This window comes from Leiobunum rupestre, chromosome 2 (genome assembly GCF_980474605.1).
Source record: "Leiobunum rupestre chromosome 2, qqLeiRupe1.1.hap1, whole genome shotgun sequence".
Classification (NCBI taxonomy): Eukaryota; Metazoa; Arthropoda; class Arachnida; order Opiliones; family Sclerosomatidae; genus Leiobunum; species Leiobunum rupestre.
Genome location: NC_143385.1, coordinates 54,342,708 through 54,360,072, shown reverse-complemented (window position 1 = coordinate 54,360,072; position 17,365 = coordinate 54,342,708). Strand labels below are relative to the sequence as shown.

Here is a 17,365-nt window from a genome sequence, read left to right as displayed (position 1 = left end):
ACTATAGACGCGGTTGTTATATCTGTGGGACACATTCAATACCCGTAAAATAACTAATTATTTCAAAAGAAAAAGCAACGGCCATACGTGCTTTTAAGGACATTTTAAGGTTAAACGTGGATGTAGTTATTGCAGCGGTAATTAAGTTTAATAAGTGGGTAGCACTTTCGCCTCGCAGTAAGAGGAGTTGGGTTCGATTCCTGTTTCTGGCACTGGGTGAAAACTCGGAACCACTCTTTATGCGTAGAGTTTGCAAATTCTCTCCCCGCTGGTTAAAGGAATTTTCCCCCGAGTTATTCGGCTTCCCCTTTCTATAAAACTTGTAGAGGTTAATGGTAATAGGGAGTGTAAGGAGCTGTTGGGTCGCGTGGCATGATGGGCTTGCCACCACCCGCCTATGCATTGTGGCCACCTGTTTAAGGCATAAAAATTCGCTAGCTGACTTGGGTCTAAGGTGGTGCCTTGTATATTAGCCTATCTGATTATTATTATTATTAATTGAGCGTCATCAAGTCATCCAGGGTTTAATTTTTATTTATAATTTAATTTAATTTAATTTAATGCTTATGAAATTTACAATTTTTATTATTAAATTAAAAAGATAACGCAATTATATTCCCACTGCATACGCGTGTCGCATGCGTGTAGGGCGGTTCATGTAAATGGTTTTTAGTATTAGTGATGGCAGCACTAGATGAGGTCTGAACAAAATGAAATTCCCGACCAAATGTGGGGAAAATGTGAGTTCGCGCGGTTGTTATTTCTGTGGGACACATTCAATACCCGTAATAGAACTAAAAGGCGAAACTATAAAGTCGAGGGGGGGGGGGCTGAAATGATGGTAGTCACGTGACTTTGTGGAGAACTGCAGCGCCATCTATCCTAAGAAATACGAATTATAATTAATTTTCTTTTGCTAATAGTTGTATAACTTTTGATCGATTCATCTAAACTATCTCATTATTATTATTATATATAAAATATCTTGTAATAGAAAGGTGGAAGATAATTAGCTGTCTGCAGTATCTGGAAGTAATCATTTTTTTCTTTACCGTCGCACGGCCAACTATGAACACGAGTTACCGAATCGATGTTGGCTGTGAAATGGTAGTCACGTGTTTTTGTAACGAGTTGGTTAAGACCACATTTACTTAATAGTTTCGCCTATTATTTCAAACGAAAAAGCAACGGCCAGACGTGATTTTAAGGACATTTAAATGTAAAATTGGGTGTAGTCATTGCAGTGGTAATTACGTTTAATAAATGGATGAAATTCAGCGTCACTATTTCAAATTATTGATACTGTTTAAATAAAGTTAAAATAAAATTGAATTTATATTTAATATTTTAGCAAAATGACGATGAAATTGACGATCCTGATTGTTCTCTCGGGATTATTGATCGCGACTATACAAGGCAAGTCTCTCAAGAAATTCGAAATTTCAGAAATTTTTTCTAAAGATTACTTTCATTCAAATGATAGATGCCGGTTCGTCACCGACAGACGATCTTCAATTTTGTAACAAATGCAAAAGTGGAAAAGTAGTTCAGAACGACGACTCTTTCAAAAAAATGTTTAAAAAATTGTGCGTGAAGTGCTGGCCAGGGTCAAAAATACGCTTGGAAAAAGGGTCCGACAAACACATTCCCGAAGGAGCTTGCCCGCAGATCGAAAAGACCAATTGCGACTCCAAATACAAGGGCAATTGCCACATGCATATTCATAGATTCGACACTATACTGAGGTCAGCTGTCTTCAAGAAGGAATTTCGGAGCCTAGTGAATGACAGTTGTCAATTATGTTGCGGCTTCACATTTAATTCGACTTCAAATAATTAAAAAAAACATCAATAATAAAATAAAATATTTGCATTAATATACATTTTTCTTAAATTTTCTTAATACAGTTGGGTATTATAGTACCATTTTAACATTATAAAATATTTTTATAGACATCAAATATATAGAACTAACACTCCGTAGCTTTGGCTGTGGGTACCGAATCAATTAGCCCAGAGTTAGCCACATAACGATGTATATACATATTATCAATAAAAAGTAGCGTTTAAAAAATAGTAAATGTCATACTAATTTTATTATTTTACTTAGGGTCGTTGTATCTTGGATTAATTAAACACAGGGATATCCCACAGAAGCAAAAACGCGGAAGCGATTGCTATAAAATCTCTATTGGTGAAATCGGCGCCCAAAAGGAAATGACTAAAGCGCATGCGCGATAAGTGGACCAAGGGGAGAGAGGGAGCAATTGAAACTAAAAATATTTAGTGATAATGCATTTGAGTTGCTAGGTATTCCACCATCAGAACCAAGCAATATAAGCAACCGAGTCAATGAAAAGAACTTAATTACTGAAATTTGTAGTCTGAGGGTATATTAATTAAGATTTTATCAAGTTATTTATGTGACAAGAAAGGGGTGTCACTAAGCCTTGGCTCAAAATGTTAAGATAATAACGTTTGACACACATTTCGTGCATGCGCAATAGGGACTTCCGTTTATTTGCCGATTTCCAACGCTATCCCCAAAGTTTGATTCCTGTAACGAGGCAGTTTCACCAAGGATCCTATATGTTAGAACGATATGTAGCCCTCCGGCCAGCCCGCAGCGACGTCGATATTAAGAGAGCCTCAAAACGTGGGACGTCTTGTTTCTATTCCCTCAAGGACAAATTTTGGCGGTGCTTCCATGTTTTGTCCTTGACTGAATCTAAAGACGGATTCTCTATCGCGCATGACCCACCGACGGCGCTGCCATTTTTCGTCCCTCGCCTCATATCCTTCTAACATATAGGATCCTTGGTTTCACGGTGCGCGAAAGCGGAGGGAGGGAAGATATACGCCGGGGGATGAAATCGAACTTTTCAGGGGCAAGACACGTGATTATTTTTAAACCTGTGCAGCCCTCTTTTTTCGAGTTTCGAAACTATTATGTCAAGCAATTATTCGCGCCATTTCTTTTTCGATAGACTCGATTGTCCAAATAAAAGTGGAGTGATGTTTTTCAAGATCGATTAGGTTTCATTTAATTGAGGTTTTTATTTTCGTATAACTGGAATCGCAATTTAATTCGACAACTATTTTCAATTCCTGCAGGCATTTTTGGAGTATATGTTATATTGGATAGTACTGCTAAAGGTAAAAACCTGCAACCTTGTCCAGTTCATCATTAAAAACAATTTGAATTAATTATATATTGTTTAAAATATATTTAAATACTTACCACTTAATAAATCGTCTAATTGTCTGCAGTTAATTGAAAGATCTAGTGGCCCATCCATTATGCCAGAAAATAAATAACTGACGCTAACTTTTATTAACGTTTTACATAAATTTATTTGAAAATAAAACCGATGATGCAGAAATTCAAATAAAACCGGCTGATGCCAGCATGCCAGCCATGTGGGAATACCGAAGTCACGTGACGAATTATTTGCCCCGGAAGTTGAGGCCAACATGCCCTAGTGAGACGATCGCGAAATAGACCCATCTCTGGTGGCGCGAAAAGCTGCCCGAGCACAATCTTTTCTGCTACATGATGGAGTTTTAAGCTGGAGCGGTATCTCCCTGTGTTTAATTAATCCAAGGTTGTATATTGGCAATCTCTTACCAAGGAAATCCGAAATGTTAACAATGTTAAGAAATGCATTTATTTTTAAAACCTTGGATTAATTAGCGACGTTTTTTTCCATGTCGATCCGTTGAGCTCGGTTCGTCTAGGGTTCAAAGTGCTTCAAGTACACGAGAACGTTCTCTCCTCAGTCGCTTCAGAAGCTAATCCCCACGAAGCCACTATCCTTAGATTCGGCAATTAGATCAATTTCTGACCGAATTCTAGACCATCAAGCTCTGCGCCATCTAAAAAAATCAAAATTTCGTTTAACTACATGCATATGGTAACCCACTGCTATGCTCAATCCTGATCGTGGAAATGAATGTACAAAGTAGGCTCTTCAACTTCTCCGGGGTCTTTGAATCTCTCCAGTACGGATCGTGACATTTATTGGGTTGACCTGCCTCCACGTCTTCTCTAGAACGCCTTTCCTCACCAACGCCAGTAGAAGTGCTTTCCATTAAATGATTTAGCCGTATTTCATCACTGGTGAGTTGTAGTTTTTTATACCTGGCAAATAAAAAGAGTTCTGTATTCTTATGGCGTAAGACTTCTAGATTTAAAGGCCGAGAGGATAAATTCTACTTTCTCGTGCGCGAATTTTGACCCCCGCAAAACTGTACCTGTCAATTCCTTGAGGTGTGACAGCGTGGACAGCTTGACCGACGGCTCAGACCGTTTTTTAATAGAATCACTCAATCTGTCAGAGCTGTCAAGTAATATGTCAGAGATGTCAATCAGTTGTTACACGTCGTCAAAAAATAAGGACAGAATAAGAGGGGTGGGAATTCGCTCTCTTCTCGGCCTTTAATCTGTGAACCTCATCACGTCAAAATATAATTGATATCGGTAATTCTATGTAATTGATTCATTCTCAAAAGAATTCCTTTCACCGCGTGGGAATTTGTCTGGTAAGAGTCAAGCGTAATTAACTCGCTATTCCAACGGGGAGTGACATCTTGATTCAAGGTATAAGGAAACCAGGCATTGAATTCTGTTCTTTTCAAATAATTTAACTAGTGACTTTGGACTGCTGAAAGTACTTTTATTAGTTGGAAACATTTCGGCAAGTATCTATTCCTGAAATGAATGTCCCAACACCAAATTACATTGACAGGGTAAAAACACCAATCATATTTGAACCACCGTCAGTGACCGCTACAAAATTGCTCATTACTTGAGACACGTCATCCGACGGAAAATAACTTCGCAAAATCACGTGTCCGTTGTAAACGCAAATCTCGGGTAAGATAGCAACGCTCATAGCGATTCCACGATTTGACTCTTAATACTCTTAACCACATCACAAAGATGTTCTTCCTTTAAAGATTTACGATGTTGCGAATTATTGGCTATAAAAGTCGCTAGATGACTTGGGCCTAAGGTGGTGCCTTGGGTATTAGCCTAGCAGATTATTATTATTATTCTTATTATTCCTATTAAACGTTTTTTTTATGGTGATCCCCAAAGTCCGTGAAGGTTTGTTTCAACACTGTACAAGGGTCATATGTATCGCGCCAACCCGACCACGATGGTCTTATTCAACGCATCAGTGGCACTTTCCGATAGAGGTTTCTGCGGTATGTCTATCACAATTACACTGGATGAATTGGACTCGGATCTAACTGTTGCTCGATTTTTCCCGCGTGATTGTAAATGGTTCAACAAGAAATGCGTGCCCTTCTGTTATTCCAACGATAAAATAATCAAACACTTTTGACACTGAACGTAGCTTGTTATTTAACCGTCGACAGAAATAATTAGAAAGCATCGCCAAACCACAGATTTTCCTCTTTCGTCAGAATGAAACGAAACGCGATTACTTACGCAGTTATTTCTGATCAATTCCCTCAGTTCCTCCTTGGTCCACTTGAAAACTTTTAAAGTACTAGATGTAGCCATGGATAATAACAAGCGAGGTGAACCGTACGTGCCTAGTCTTGTACTGTACAGACTGAATAAAGTATCTTTGCACAGCGATTAACTGATGGAAATAACGTAACGTTTCTCGCTCATACCTGACTCAACTTGGAAAAACAATACTAAAGATATTAAAACATGATAGCGAAAATTCAATACGTTATAATTAAGTAGGTCAAATATCGGGTTTAGACGGGTACCCGCAGTACAAATTGGTCAAAAAAACACCCGTAATACCTAAAAATATTCCCCAAATATTTTCTACCCGCCCACACCCACCAGCGAATGGATGGGTTTTATTGTGGGGTACCCAGTATTTAGACAAAGGCTTCCCACCTCTAGGCCCTACCCCAGTTTTTACCTCTCGGAGTGAACTTCGTTCCCTAGGAGAGTTATTACAATCACCGTGTCGGGGTGTGTCTGCCTGGGCTGCGAACGCAGTTTCGGGCCAAGTGTAATCTTTGCATTCGCAGTTTTTTGAAATTAGCGAAAAGGTAGAGTGACGTATGTTGGAGTGTTTGTGACTGTGTGTGTTGTGATGTTGATTAGAATGATTTTGCGTGTTAAGGCGTGTGTTGTTGTGATTCAAAAGTGCACTCCGTCTTCTACTAATCATTGACTTTCGGGACGAACCAAGCGCTAAGGGTTACATTAAAAGTCTTAGCATCCAAAGGCAGGGTTTCCATCAAATGTTCACGAAAATGTGGTAGGGGTTTTGAACCTGGGTTTTCCTGCTTGGCAAGCGAGTGTTCTACCACAGAACCATCAACACTAACTAAACGTAATTAAAAATTAAGAATTCCACTTAGGCGGACGCGTATATTAAAAGTTAAAAGAGTTTTAGGTTTTGGTTCTTATTTAAATATAACGGGATTTCGTGTTCAATTTAAATTATTTCGTACAGGATTTCAAAGGTTGCCACTTGTCTACTGAATTAAAACAAATACAGCGACCGAGATTTGAACTCCAGCCCTTTTACTTGTTAAGTGAGTGCTCTACCACCAAACCACCACCGCATTTTGCAATGCATCGATATTTAGAGGAACGTCCGTCTTCCTTAACGTTTTTATGAACTTATTAACTTCAATTTATTCTCTAAAAAATTTACGTTAATAAGTTCATAAAAGTCAATTTATTCTGTAAGATTTTTATTATTTATAGATTAAATTAAAATTAGTTGATTTAATTTAAAATACGGCTATAGCCATTAATCGAACCCGAGTAACATTTCGTTTCAGGCCCATTCGCGGGATCCCCAAACCAGTAGGCATAATTCTATAATGGTTTCGGTTAAAATGGAAAATAATGCGTCAAAATACTGGTCATTATAGACCATCAATTTCCCGAAACCATTTTTGGTTATTGGGGGTCCGCCAGTTAAGTTTTTACCCATTAAAGGCTTAAATGGGTAAAAACTTAACTTATATTTTGCCGATTTTTTTGGTTGATTTTCTTTTCAGCTTAAAAATCTACATACTTAAATTTAGTTACATTTTGTTATTAGGTTTATGATTGTGTTAAGAAATTTTAATTTTAAGTGAGGTTAAGTGAGATGTTATGTCAATGCGCAGGACCCACAATCCACGTAAAGCATATTATGATATTTGAATTTGGCGAATAAGGAAATGTCGCCATCTATCTCCAAATATATTTTATAATATATATTTATAAGTGATTCTTCGCTATTGCTGGATCAATTTGGGCGCTCAGGGACCTATTTATTGGGCAAAAGCTGTCTCTCACATCATTGGCGATAAAAAGGAATGAGATTAATCAATCGATAGGTAATATCGTGCCATCTTTTGTGTGATATTTTACCCTCATAGTCGTGGTCTCACTTTGGTCCAACAGGGCCTTCAAGTTGGGCATTGGTTGTACCCCACACAATTTGGGATATAAATAAAAATTATACATCGATCGAGGGGCTATATCGTGCCCTTGCTGTCACAAAGAGGAAAGGAAATTGCGCATTGGCCATCCCTCGCACCGTTAGGCGTAGAAAAGAAGGTGATGCCTAAATTGACAAGGGATTTTTATCAATATTTCGGTGGTTGCCAGTGATTTCCCATACTATTTCGGAGGTTGCCTGTGATTTTTCACACTATTTCGGAGGTTGCCTGTGATTTTTCACAATATTTCTGTGGATGCCAGTGATTTACAATATTTCGGTGGTTGCCAGTGATTTTTCACAATACTTTGGTGGCTGCCAGTGATTTTTCACAGTACTTCGTTGGTTGCCAGTGATTTTTAACAATATTTCGTTGATTTCCAGTGAATTTTCACAATATTTCTGTGGATGCCAGTGATTTTTCACAATATTTCGGAGCTTGCCAGTGATTGTTCACAATATTTCTGTGGATGCCAGTGATTTTTCACAATATTTCAGTGATTTCAAGTTATTTTTAACAATATTTCGGAGCTTTCCAGTGATTGTTCACAATATTTCTGTGGATGCCAGTGATTTTTCACAATATTTCGGAGCTTGCCAGTGATTGTTCACAATATTTCTGTGGATGCCAGTGATTTTTCACAATATTTCGGAGCTTGCCAGTGATTGTTCACAATATTTCTGTGGATGCCAGTGATTTTTCACAATACTTTGGTGGCTGCCAGTGATTTTTCACAGTACTTCGTTGGTTGCCAGTGATTTTTAACAATATTTTGGAGGTTGCCAGTGATTTTTAACAATATTTCGTTGATTTCCAATGAATTTTCACAATATTTCTGTGGATGCCAGTGATTTTTCACAATATTTCGGAGCTTGCCAGTGATTGTTCACAATATTTCTGTGGATGCCAGTGATTTTTCACAATATTTCAGTGATTTCAAGTTATTTTTAACAATATTTCGGTAATTGCCAGTGATTTTTTACAAATTTTCGGTGGTTTCCAGTGATTTTCCACAGTATTTCGGTGGTTGCCAGTGATTTTTCACAATACTTTGGTGGCTGCCAGTGATTTTTCACAGTACTTCGTTGGTTGCCAGTGATTTTTAACAATATTTTGGAGGTTGCCAGTGATTTTTAACAATATTTCGTTGATTTCCAATGAATTTTCACAATATTTCTGTGGATGCCAGTGATTTTTCACAATATTTCGGAGCTTGCCAGTGATTGTTCACAATATTTCTGTGGATGCCAGTGATTTTTCACAATATTTCAGTGATTTCAAGTTATTTTTAACAATATTTCGGTAATTGCCAGTGATTTTTTACAAATTTTCGGTGGTTTCCAGTGATTTTCCACAGTATTTCGTTGGTTGCCAGTGATTTTTCACAATATTTCGGTGGTTGCCAGTGATTTTTCCCAATATTTCGGTGGTTGTAATTAGTAATTTGTAATTGCTAAGTATGTCTATAGTAATGTGTAATTGCTAAGTATGTCTATAGTAATGTGTAATTGCTAAATATATAATTAAAATGTGTAATTGCTAAATATGTAATTAGTAATATGTAATTGCTAAATATGTAATTAGTAATATGTAATTGCTAAATATGTAATTAGTAATATGTAATTGCTAAATATGTAATTAGTAATATGTAATTGCTAAATATGTAATTGCTAAATATGTAATTGATAAATATATAATTAGTAATATGTAATTGCTTAATATTTAATTAGTTATATGCAGTTGCTAAATATGTAATTAGTAACGAAATAACTTTAGTGCAGTTAAAGCTACGGAACGATTACACGAAGTGATCAGCACTTCGTCTAAGCTTTGGCCAAGGCTATTACTCTTCATATTAAAACTGCATTTCCCTCCGGTCTCGTAGAATTACCCTAGTTGACTCAAAAACGGCAAGATAGTATGGTGGGCAGTAAATACGAATAATGATTTTTTGGCTATTTTTCGGTACAGCAAGGTACGCGAATAATTTTTCAGATAAACGAAAAAAAGGTGATTAGACGATATTACAACAATCATTTTAAAAAGCCCATATAGGACCGCAATTCGCGCTCGTTACTTAATTGTCGGTTACACTGCTTTATCCAAGCAATTGTTTTCTGAGGATCGTGTGTTCTACTTTAAATAAACCGTTTACAACCGTTAATTTCAGCAGAAGGTGCAGCAATGGGCCGACCAGTGCGCCACTTCGCACACAGCAGTGGGACAAAGAGTGGATGCTCTGGCAACTCCGGCCGACACCCTACCTACGAAGGTAGAGAGCCAAACCCATTGGAAAGAGCTCCTAAATGGGGAACGGCGAGCACACAGCAGTCCAAGTAACCCGGCACAGCTGGCACCGGATATCCCGGTGGGAGTCCAAAAGGCCGGGAAACAGGACCGCCGTGCCCTCATACGGAGGCTCGCAGCCCCACAGCAGGCTACCCAATCCTGGACCCTCTCCGTTAGCCTGGGCCGAAGCCCAGTTACCAGCCCACCCCGGACCGAAGTCGGAGGTGGAGATAAGTAGTATAAAAATGAGAGAACTGCCCCACGGAAAATGCATTTTCCCATAGGATTGTACAGGGAATATATGATTCCCCGTTGATTCTCTATGGGGATTTAATCAACCTTGAACGCCCTTGAAAAGTACCGGCTCAAAGTGGTTGCATTCGCCGGTACCGAGAATTCGAAAGAGACCGTCGAAAAATTGAAACGTCAAATCGAAATAAGCTCTCATGTTTCGGCGGGAGTAAAAGTACGAGAGTGGCAACGGGATTCATAGTCAAGCGTTGAAGAAGAACGTGGGGAATCGAATGATTTCGAAGCTTCAGTCGGCAATCTAGCCGTCTAATGTATACGGGGTTTCTAATTTCTACTAGAAGCCGATAGTTCTTACGAGCGACTCGTCGACGCGTCGAGCCTAGGGGTGCAGAGTCGCCTTTAAGTAATCGTCATTCAAAGCGCTTACGAGAAGGTGAATTCTCATTCAATAACAATGGGGAATCAAAACGCCCTTAAAATGTCTATTCGTGGGTTTCGTTACCGTTCTTTCACGCTCGGTGTGGGAGGAATCAGAGAGAGTCTTCGGGAGAACCCGGATAATTTATACGCTATCGAATTTCTTTGACGGGAAAAAAATATTTCGCCGGTGTTTTTAATAGAAGCCAAAATAAACGTGCGACAAACTAAATCTCCAAGTTTGGGCTTAATTAATAATTATGGAATTTCTCGTGAAAAGAAAGTATTATAAAACAATTGAGATTTCTTAAGGTTATGATTTAAATGGAAATTTAGGCAATTAAAGTGCAAAGTACGAAAAAAAAACTTATATATAGGGAATGATTTCCCTCCAAATTTCATTAGAATATTTTGGTTCTTGCTACTTTTACGTCTTGGATTAGGGAGTAAATCGAAAATGTAAGTTTATAATGTCAAAAATGTACCTTTGATTTCTTTCCCAAATGAATCACGTTCATGTAATATTTATTCAAGGTCAGAGGAAAGGTCATGTATCGTGGAGGTCAACTTTCTCAGAGCCCGTGGTGAATATATCTTAAAAGAACTCACGTAGTTGATTGTGGAGACCGACGAAAGTGGTGTGTACGCGTTCAAGCCACCGTTCCCGTATCACGAACTAAGTTTGCGAGACAAAAGTCAATGCTCGTGGATTTCTCGCAGTATTTGCGGCTTACTATGGAACGATGGCGACTACCACTTGAAGCAGTTGCCTGACATAATTTCATTCATATCGGCTAAAGCATCGAAGTTTTACGCTAAAGGACACCAAAAATGCAGCATTCTATCAAACTATTTCAATAAAGAAATCATCAATGTTGAGAAGTATAGTTGTCCCAAGTTAAATGAACTGCCCAACTCATGCCCTCCGTCTTGTAAATACCATTTTAATAACTCTAATTGTGCAATTATCAAAGCTTACAAATTATCTGTATGGAAAAAAAACTACGATGTAGCGTAATAAAATTGAATTTTTCCTTTTAAACTATTTGCCTGTTCATTTTTATTGATAGTCTTATTAAAATCTCAGCTTTCAGGCGCCATAATTTTCTGTCGCCGTTAGAAATATTTGAAAAATATCATCCCGAGTTTCTAATTTCTTATTTCATTGATTTTTGATCCGGGCTTTCTTAAACATAACAAAAACTTCAACGTCCTCTTGTGATATAACCAGTACCAAGGTTAAAATTCAACTAATGCTAATAATACATTGTGCCCTTTGATACCAAAATATTTTTGAAGAGTATAAAAACCCGTGTCACAAACAGAATAACTATATTATCTGCAGAGCAATAGTTTAATCATCTCACGAAATGTCTTCTCTGGATATGAAAGTCGCCGTCGCTGTGTTACGGTACACTGCTACGATAGGAGTCATCCCCGGTAGACCCGAATTACCTATACTTTCATTCAGGATGGTCGAAGTTATTTTACGAAAACATCATAAAGGTTTTTGGGTAAACTTTTATCCCAACGCTTCTAGGTGTACCATCGACGTACATCTCCCATACCATCCAAACATATCAAACATTCGAAACGCTTTGGGCCCGTCGCTTATGCAAATAATCAAGGTACGTACATCAATTAAATAGTTTTTAATATTCTTCTGAAAAATATTACTAATAATTTTATTTATCATTAATAGATCGAAAAGCTTGATCCTAATGTCTCCCAGGAAGAGGATCTCATGGCATCTATGCTCCTTTCTTCTCTTAATGATGCACCATGCGTGTCAGCCTTCGCTTCGCAACCAACGACTCCTTCAGTGGTTCCGCCTTCAGCTCCTACACTGGTTCCGTCTTCAGCTCCTACACTGGTGTCTCTTCTATCTTTACCCTCGAGTTCGACGTCTGATCCTTTTGCTTTCCTTTTGGATCCATCATTCTCAGCTTCTACTTCAGCCTCTGGTTCAACTTCTTCGGGCTTAACCGAGTCTTCAGCCTCTGGTTCAACTTCTTCGGGCTTAGCCGAGTCTTCAGCTTCTAAGACCGAGAAGCGCAAGAAGAGAGGCTCTGGCATCAGAAAAGACGTTACCCAGAAAAGGAAGCCGAGAAAAACTGATTTCAATACTGATTTAGAAGAACTCATTGATTATGAAAACATTGTAAAAGAGGGTCTATTGTCTTTGTAAAACAAAAAAAAACAAAAAAATAGAACTCTTAAGCGGGAAATTAAGATTTTATTTGAATAAATCCCATATAAAACATATCAATTTGGTGTACTTATTTCATTTCGATAATAGGCATTCTAAATTACAATAGGATTATTTCATTTATTACATCATATGACATACTATAAAATAATATAATAAAGCCCACACCGATACACCTTTAGATCTTATTACAATAAAAGGGATACTCCGGTTGCGAAAGCAAAATGACGAAGGGAATGAGGCTGAAATTGAATACGGAAAGTCAAGGTCGCATTAAGAGTATATAAGCTTGTCTACCACTTAGTATCTCATTATCAGTTACGGGAGCCACCGAATAAAGCATTTGCAATGTTTACGTGTACCGTATGCTCGAAACAGTTTAATAAAAAGTTTAATTTAAACCGTCACGTTCGTGAACAGCACGAAAATAAAAAATATGATTGTGTTGTATGTGGAATTAGCTTCGCTCGGAGACAACGATTGCTACGCCACTCGCGTATTCATTCTGAACCAAATGAAGAAGATGCAGAATCTCTTCCCCCCGTAGAAAAAGATTCATCCAAACCAGATGCCGAGCCCTTTCGGTGTAACATCGAGGAAGTGTCCGTTCTGGAAGATGCGATTGTTGGTTCGCGATATACCCCGAAAATAACTCAAACCGATCCAGAGATGCTTATCACGGCTATTAAGCCAGGTTTAATTAAATATTTGGAAAACAATTTACGTAAAAAAAGGGGCATAAAGTGGAATATTTTCATTCACGCCCAATACGATCGTGAACTGAACAACGGGGAAGATGTACAAGCTTTCCCGTACTTCCGGAGTAGAAACCAAACCTCGCTTACACCTGAAGAGATACCCGGTCAAATAGACAATTGCTTAAAACAAATGAGTAAGGCGGCGGAAGAATTTGAAGACAGAGGCAGCGGATGGATCATGAATCACATAGTTTATATCCAAGTGGACATAGTTACGTACATGCCGTTGGTCGGCGGTTCATATATGGAACTGCCCCCGTTCGTTCGTAATTGCAAAGGCGTCTTAAACCTAAATTCAAACGACGAAAAATGTTTTTTGTGGTGCATCCTCGCCAAACTTTATCCCGCTAAAATGCACCGAGAGAGGGTGGTCCAATATAAGCCATTTGAAAATGAATTGGATTGCTCCGATATATCTTTCCCTTTCACGCTTAATACGCTGAAACTAAGAAAGTTCGAGGAAAAGAACAATCTGTCCATTAACGTTTTCGGTTTCGAAAATGAAGTGTTTCCTCTACACATCAGTCGGAAAAACAAAGTTCCCGAAGAACGGCAGATTGACCTACTCTTTCTCGTGTCAGGAGAAAATCAGCATTTTTGTTTAATTCGAGACTTAAGTCGCCTGTTGTGTAAATTCACCAAACATAACGGCAAGTCGTACGTATGTCGGTTTTGTTTACATAGGTATTCCGGTGTTAATGCCGAAAACAATCACCGAGAACATATTAAAAACTGCAGTCTTCACGATCCGCAACTGATCAAAATGCCGAAAGACGACGATAAAATTTTAAAATTCTCCAAATACGATTGGTTGCAAAAGGTACGTTATTAGTTATAAATTTGATCGCAACTTTGTTAAAATTTTTACGAATGAACATTCTAGGTACCGTACGTAATCTATTCAGATTTTGAATCTATCATCGATAAATTTAACACTTGTTTGCCGGATTCTGCCCTATCATGTACCACCAAATTGTCAGAACATATAGCGTGCGGTTTTAGCTACGTAATTGTTGGTCCAGACGGTATGATAATTATCTTTCATAATGTACCCAAATTTTGTTCGTTTTTAAATTTTGACCGTCTTTAGGTACTAATAACGCACCCGTCACATACCGAGGAACTGACGCCATAGACGTTTTCCTCGAAAGCCTTTTGATGGAAGAAGAAGTAATTTCAGATTTATTTCTAAAGAATGTCCCGATGGATCTATCTCCGACAGAAATAGAAAATTGTCGAAGAGAAACTCATTGCTATATTTGCTCGGAAATTTTTACTCTGAAGGATCCACCCGTTAAAGATCATTGTCATTTTTTAGGTATAAGGTTTTTATTCAAAGCCCTACCCATGTTTAATCATTATGTTTTAGGTCGTTTTCGAGGAGTGGCTCATAATAGTTGCAATTTGAAGCTTAGAATTGGAAAATTCATCCCCGTTATCATGCATAATTTATCACGGTACATTAATGCGTTCCATTTCGTTATATAATAGTTAACTAACAAAATATTGTACATTTCAGTTATGATTCCCATCTCATTATGCAGAGGATTGGATTGAATAAAGACGAAATAATTTCAACGATTCCTTCCAACACGGAAACTTATATCAGTTTCAGCCTCGGTCGTTTGCGATTTATCGACTCAATTCGTTTCATGCCGGCGTCGCTTGAAACTCGTATTTCCAACTTGGCCAAAGGAGGTGCCGAAAAATTCCCTATTCTCAAATCATTTTATCCATTTCATCAAGTCACCCATTTGCTCAAGAAACTAACGTACCCGTATGATTATATGAGCAGCATGGACAAATTCGACGAAACTCAATTGCCTTCGAAAGAAGCTTTTTTCAACACCTTAACTGATGAACATATTTCTGATCAAAACTATGATAACGTACAAAAATTGTGGGATGCTTTTAAATTGAAAAATTTGGGTATATAATAATTTGTATTAATAATTTGTGAAAAGACATATTTATGAAGGTTATTATTGCTTTCAGGTGAATTACACGATTTATATGTCCAGGCGGAAAATTTTCGCAATATGTGTTTCGAGTATTACAAGCTTGATTGCGCACACGCCTTTACGGGGCCAGGGTTTGCCTGGGAAGCCGCCTTGCATATGACAAAAGTCAAGTTGGAACTTCTTCAAGATATAGACATGCACCTTTTTATTGAACGGGGAATACGAGGGGGTGTGTCTATGATCAGCCACCGTTTCGCTGAAGCCAATAATCAACACATACTCGAAACATTCGATCCCGATCAGCCTTCTAACTATATAATGTATCTGGACATGAACAATCTTTACGGTTTCGCTATGGTTGATTATCTTCCAACCAGAAACTTCGCCTGGGTACAAGTGAAAGATCTAATATCCTACACCGTAAACCACGTACTTACTTTATCAGACGAGGCTTCTTACGGATTCATTTTGGAAGTTGACTTGTAATATCCAGAGGAGCTACATGAAACGCACAATTGCTACCCGCTTGCCCCCGAATCTAGAAAGATTACAATCGATATGTTTTCTAATTACTACAAGTTAATGCTAAAAAAACTAAAGCTTCCTTTGAAAGAAACCCTTCCTAAGCTCGTCCCATCTTTATCCAAAAAAGAAGGATATGTACTTCACTATCGTAATTTGAAGTATTACATATCAAAAGGTATGAAATTAACAATGGTTCGGAAAATTTTATCTTTCAACCAAGAACCCTGGCTCCGACCCTTCATAAATTTTAACACCGAAAAAAGGAAACTCGCTAAGAACGATTTCGAAAAGGACCTTTTCAAGCTTCAAAATAACAGCGTGTTCGGTAACTAATTCAATTAAAGTTAATTAAATTTAAAAAACTTTAAAAGAAAAACTTTTTTTTCATTTTCATTAAAAACAATGGAAAATTTAAGAAACCGAATAGATTTCCATCTAGTTCAAACAGCGGAACGTGCCATCAAAAAAGCGTCTTCGCCGGCATTTGAAAAGTTCACCATTTTTCATAACGAACTGGTGGGCATTCAAATGAAGAAGAAGTCGCTGACGTTGAATAGACCAATCTACACAGGTTTCACTATTCTTGACATCTCGAAATTATTTATGTACCAGTTCCACTAAGAGTACATCCGAAAGACGTACGGCAACAGAGCACGACTACTTTTCACAGACACGGATAGCCTAACCTACGACATCCAAACAGAAGATATCTACGCCGATTTACAGAAAGATTCCAAACTCTTTGATTTTTCGGGCTACCCTGTCGACCACCCTCTTTTCAACAACGCCAACAAAAAGGTCATGGGAAAAATGAAGGACGAAATGGATGGTGTCCCAATTCGCGAGTTTTGCGGTCTCCGGCCCAAGATGTATTCCATCTTATCGGAAAAGGGGGAAAAGAAAACAGCGAAAGGAATTTGCAGACGTGTTGTTAAAAATAAGATCAGGCACGCTAATTATTGCGATTCCTTATTTCAAAATAGGGTTACAACCAGCACCATGTTAAGAATTGCTAGTTCAAAGCATAAAATTTTTACTATCTCACAAAATAAAATAGCTTTAAATCCATGCGATAACAAAAAGTATATTTTAGGCAATGGTGTAAATTCTTTATCATACGGTCATAAGTGGATCAAATTAATAAAATAAATGTTTCATTGATTTTAAAATATTGTGAAATAAAAAAACCCATGAATATTATTGAAAATTTATTGAAAATTTTGAATACATAAATTCTTTAATCATCTTATCATTGTCATGTTTATTTCTTGAAAATCTAGTCACGATATCAAACATTTTTACACCCCGACAGCGATTAAGGGCAAAATACACGCAAAAGCCACCACACGTCGCACTGAGGTTTCCCTGCAGTTGTAATGAATTAAAAGTCACAGTTTTACTATTTCTTTCGACAAAGTCATTAAAGCGAAACATATCAGGACTGTTTCCGAAGGAGTCGAAATGCTCAGAGTTATGATTACTTGAAAAGTACAATGCAATCCAATGCTCGCCAGA

General features: G+C 37.8%; 2 protein-coding genes across 2 annotated transcripts in view; one reads left to right on the top strand and one right to left on the bottom strand.

Annotated features, from left to right (window-relative positions):
• LOC149958410 (ras-related and estrogen-regulated growth inhibitor-like protein) overlaps window positions 1-17,365 on the bottom strand; it is a 319,784-nt gene that overhangs the window by 56,100 nt on the left and 246,319 nt on the right. The window lies entirely within an intron of this gene.
• Window positions 1-17,365, top strand: part of LOC149958411 (uncharacterized) — a 218,509-nt gene that overhangs the window by 909 nt on the left and 200,235 nt on the right. The gene's annotated exons all lie outside the window — the stretch shown is intronic.